At 36.1% G+C, this 4,762-nt stretch overlaps 1 long non-coding RNA gene across 1 annotated transcript; it reads left to right on the forward strand.

Moving 5' to 3' along the window:
• The first annotated feature begins 1,441 nt into the window (after positions 1-1,441).
• Positions 1,442-4,084, forward strand: LOC110595731. Its single transcript, XR_002482026.1, has 3 exons — positions 1,442-1,526; positions 2,132-2,186; positions 3,693-4,084. It is a non-coding gene; the product is annotated as an uncharacterized LOC110595731 (long non-coding RNA).
• The last annotated feature ends 678 nt before the right edge of the window (positions 4,085-4,762 follow it).

The following is a 4,762-nucleotide window of genomic DNA, read 5'->3' on the forward strand; positions in this document are numbered from 1 at the left end:
GGGTAAAGACAGCGCTGTGTCTGCAACTGTGTGTTTTGGGAATGTGTTTATTTTATGCATACATATTTATTTATAGATAGTATTATAAATACTTTTTTCTGTATACATGCATGTAATCATATATTTGATGTATAATTTTTTATAAGAACATGTGTACATTAATTGGTATAGTTATATAGATAAATAGATTTTCTTCTTGCCTGCATAGGAAAAATCACACTAGACTGCTATACAGTGCTACTAGTACGTGTGTGTATTTTAATAATTTTAATAATTTTTTACCTGTCTGTTGATGTGTAAGTTAATGTGCTCCTTACTTCTTTCTATCCTTAAATATATGCAGCTCTTTTCATGTGTGAAGTTATACTTTGTCTATATGTATGAAACACTCCAGAGTGACAGACCATAGCACACTATCTTGAGAGTGGTGATTCAAAAACAGTGAAACGCTAAGGGCCTTTTTCTCTCTGGTCCAATGTGAGGACTCAGGATACATTGGGCACTCAGTATCAGAGCAATTTGCTCACACTGCCAAATACTTTTTAGTGTGGGTCAGAGATCTCAAGTCTGGGTCTAAAGATTATGATTCCCCTGAGTTTGACACTCAGTCTCTTATTTTTGATTATTATTTTTTCTTTGTGGACCACACACTTTAGCATGCAGAAGGGCTTGTCAAGACAATGTTTTTCTTTGCATCTTCAGTTCATGGTAGAGGCCTCACTCAGACACCAAACTCTCCAGGTGTTTCGAATCCAGGTATCCTTCAGGCTCCTCTGTGGGCTTCTCTAGATCCAGCTTGAACTAGCCAGACCCGTCCTTGTGATGGCAGCCTTCAGAGTCTGGGGACATCTTTCTGGCTCAGAAATTCACGCAATCATCATACATGTCTTTCAATCTGGCCTGACTGTCCCTCCACCCTGATATCATCTGAAGCCACCCACTCTAGTAGATGTAGGGTATCCTGAGAACAAAAATCAAGCCAGTTGGCTGACCCATTAAAAGTCTCCTGTCCACTCACCCAAACTGGATCACTAGTGTACACCCACCTTTGGCGTGTGAAGCATGAGCACCTATCCTCTTTGATAGGTTAAGGAGATGTTGACACCTTTTCCCCTGAGAGGGTGTTGGTACCTAAGCTGGATCTGAATAAAGGTCACTTGTCAGGTGTTAACCATCAGTTTGGAGTCACACAGATCAGGCAGGAAAAAAACTCCTGTAAACATATTGGTTTCTTTCACTGCCACAAGGTAGAAAAGAAACTCAAGATTCTGTGGTCTGAATGTAAGGGGGTATATGTGTGTGATTTGGGGATTGTGTTTTTCTACTAAATATATATATATTGTTTATTTATAAATTTATTATATAGTTATATATATCTGGAATCTAGTTTAATGTTAATATTTTATTTGCATAAATATAATTTTTACAAATTTTTATTGACATTTAAAAAATGTTTTTCTCTTGTCTTCTTGGAAAATGCCATTCGAGATTGACCTGCAGCAATAAAAATGCATATGTATAAACAGGTACATTTTAACTTTTTTCATGTTTTGTATAAATGTGTTTGCTGAATTTTTATGTATTTTAAAAAATACACCACTTTATTTGGATATTATCTGTGTATATAGCTATGCTCTTCCATGTGTCTATATTTGTGAACTACTCCACAGTGGCAGATAATGCTGTTTCTGTGTTTTTTGAGTGTTTTTGGTGTGTTTTCAGGTGGTGAATTTTTAAAATGTACATGTATTTTTATTTTGGAAAAATCATATATAGAACAATTTACAGTAAGCTTGTCGTGATTGTGCAGAGATTCCCATACACTCCTGAAACCCTTTCCCCTCTGATGAACATCATACATTACTATGACGTAGTTGCCACAATATATGAACAAATATTGATACCCTATTATGAACTAAAGCCCAGTCTTTCTTCAGATTCCACTAGATTTATCTTTACTCTTCCAGGATCCCATTCAGCATTCTTCATCACTTTAGTTCTCCTATTTCTTTGATGCTTCTTTTTATTTTTAAGTTTAATTTAATTTTATAAACTATAAGAGGAACACCACAGATGGACAGCTGTTGTTCAAAGCTTGGCTATTACAGCTTCTGACTTGTTTTTCCATCAGCAAGAGACACTGAAGAAAGTGGATACAAAGAGAAGATATCTATTGATATTGAAAGGTAAATAAATGGCAAATCAATGGCTTTTCTTCCAACAACTTTTGATTGCACCACACTTTCCCTATGACATTTTTTCATTTCCATGTTTCTAAATGTAGAGATAGGAGTGTTGAGCATAGCAACAATAATTATATAGAAGTGTGCAAGCACATTATCTTTTGAGAAGGTTGTAGTGGGTCTCATGTAAATAAAGATGGCCAGTACAAAAAATCCCACAGTATTACAACAGTTATGTGGGAACTGCAAGTGGAAAGTACTTTGCAGTGGCTTTTTGCAGATTATGCCTTCCCATTATACAATATCATAAAATAGGAGATCATCAAAACCACAAAGATAACCAGTCCCATCAGGCCAGAATAGCAATGACCAAGAAACCGATCTTGTGTGTGTCAGTGCAGGCTAGGTTCAACAAGGGATATACATCACAGAAATAACAATCAATTTCATTGGGACCACAAAAAGGTAAAAAGCAAATTGTAAGTAGAAACAGGCCAAAAGAATGCAGCAACTCCCCTGCACATGACGCAGTGAGAAGTGAGTTCCACCTTTGCTTCTTCTGTAGTGGAGTGCTGTGCAGATGGCCACATACCTGTCATAGGCCATGCCTCTGAGGATGAGGACCTCAATATCCCAAAGAAATGAGTGGTAAAAAGCTGAATCATGCAGTTTTTGTAGGAAATGGCCTTCCTGTCTGTCATTAAATCAACCATTAGTTTGGGTGTCACTGTGGAGGTGTAGAAAAGGTCCCAGAGTGTGAGGTATGTATACAGGCTGGTTGGTCAGCTGACTGCATGGGATAGAAATCATAGTAATCAGATCCCCCAACCAAATAGCTAGGCAACAGAATGAGGAAAATAAAAAGCAGAAAATCTGGATTTTCTTGTTTTGAGAAAGTCACAAGAGAATAAATTTATTTACATTATTTCTATTTTCCATAATCTAATGCAATAAGGGATGACTCAAGTAAGTTACCCAAAATGAGAATAGTAGTGAGACAAATCATTAATGAGAATATAGATAATAAAGACTAAAGCATTATATAATTCTGAATTGTAAAATAAATGGGATTCTTGGCAAGGAATGAAGAAATTTCATAATGACCAACATACATTTATATAAAAATGCCCAGCTTCTTCCACTTATCTAGTCTTTCAAAATAAGCAAATTTTAAGAAAAGATATTTGAATTATATCTTATTAATCATTTATGGCTGCCTAAATGGGAAATATTATAAAGAGAAGTAATACTTCTCTAATTTAAAGATAATTCCATTAAACACAGCATAATACAAATGACTTGCTTTGTTTAATCATTTTATCCCTGACCCTCTTAGAGAATCCACTCACACAAGCTTTATCATTTCATGAAGTAATTTAACCTCTTCATATGCCCTCAAGTAGAAGCAACTGTACTTTGATTTCAAGTATTTATTTTGTAAAGCACTGTAACAGTAGACAAGATACCTAGCTTTTACTCACACCCTGTCATGTACTGTCTCTTTTCTAGGATTTCAGGCTCCCATCCATAACCTGGAGTCAAACTAGATATCTCTGAAGACCTTGTCACCTTCTGATAATGTATGACTCTTGATGCTTCATGAGTTTCGAGAAGACACCTGACTGCTTCCTCTTTACATTTCTTGCTATGTTGGATAAATTGAGACTATGGCAAAATAGTACTGGAGCATTCACTATGACTTCTGCCTTGGTTTACTTTTCTGTAAAATTGAAGTAATAATAATACCTCCTTATAGGGTGATTATTTGTATTAAGTAGCCCAATAGATTTCAAGTCCTTGGGACAATACCTGGAATGTACTGCATATGCAATGATTGTTAATTGCCTTCTTAGTCATTAAATATAATCTCCTATCATCATTACCATTACCACTGTCATCCCCTTCACTATCATTACATTATATCATCATCATTAGAAGAATAACAGCAAAAACGCACTTTTGCCTTTGCCACATTCAACTCTGTAAAAGTTAGTTCTTATTTTACCCCCAAAACACAATTCTCTATTTAGTGCCTATAATATAAATTCTCTATTTAGTGCCTATAAAAATCTAATATCTTTAAATTATATTCAGCCTTCAGGAACTCAGTCCAACCTATAATAACTGATTTATCTCCCATATGAGCAGTCTTCCAGTCAGGCACTGGTCATTCACCACTCAGCGAAACCATGTGATTACCTGATGGTGGAACATTCTTCTTAATTCTTTGTTCTGCTCCATCCCTGCCCATGCTTCCAAGGCCATGTCACACTTCATTCTGCCCAGTGATGCTCTCCTGTCTACACCAGTCCTTACTACTGTTTCCCCAAAATACTTAGTTTTTGGCATCCAAGAGATATTAACTTTGGGGATGTCTCTATTTGAATAGATTTGGGTTCCTGAGTGCTCTGCCTCAAGGTCCTAGGGAAAATGTATGCACATTGGGTCAGGAATTGTATGTTGTACTATCCCCTTCTTCACATTATCAAAGGCCCTAATTCAGAAGGTCTCTCTGATACTTAAATGCAAAAGTCTCCACCTCCGTGAATTTTATTTTTGTCTTCCATAAAGTGAGCACT

This window comes from Carlito syrichta, unplaced genomic scaffold, assembly GCF_000164805.1.
Source record: "Carlito syrichta isolate Samal-C Ts95f unplaced genomic scaffold, Tarsius_syrichta-2.0.1 Scaffold18622, whole genome shotgun sequence".
In the NCBI taxonomy this organism is placed as follows: Eukaryota; Metazoa; Chordata; class Mammalia; order Primates; family Tarsiidae; genus Carlito; species Carlito syrichta.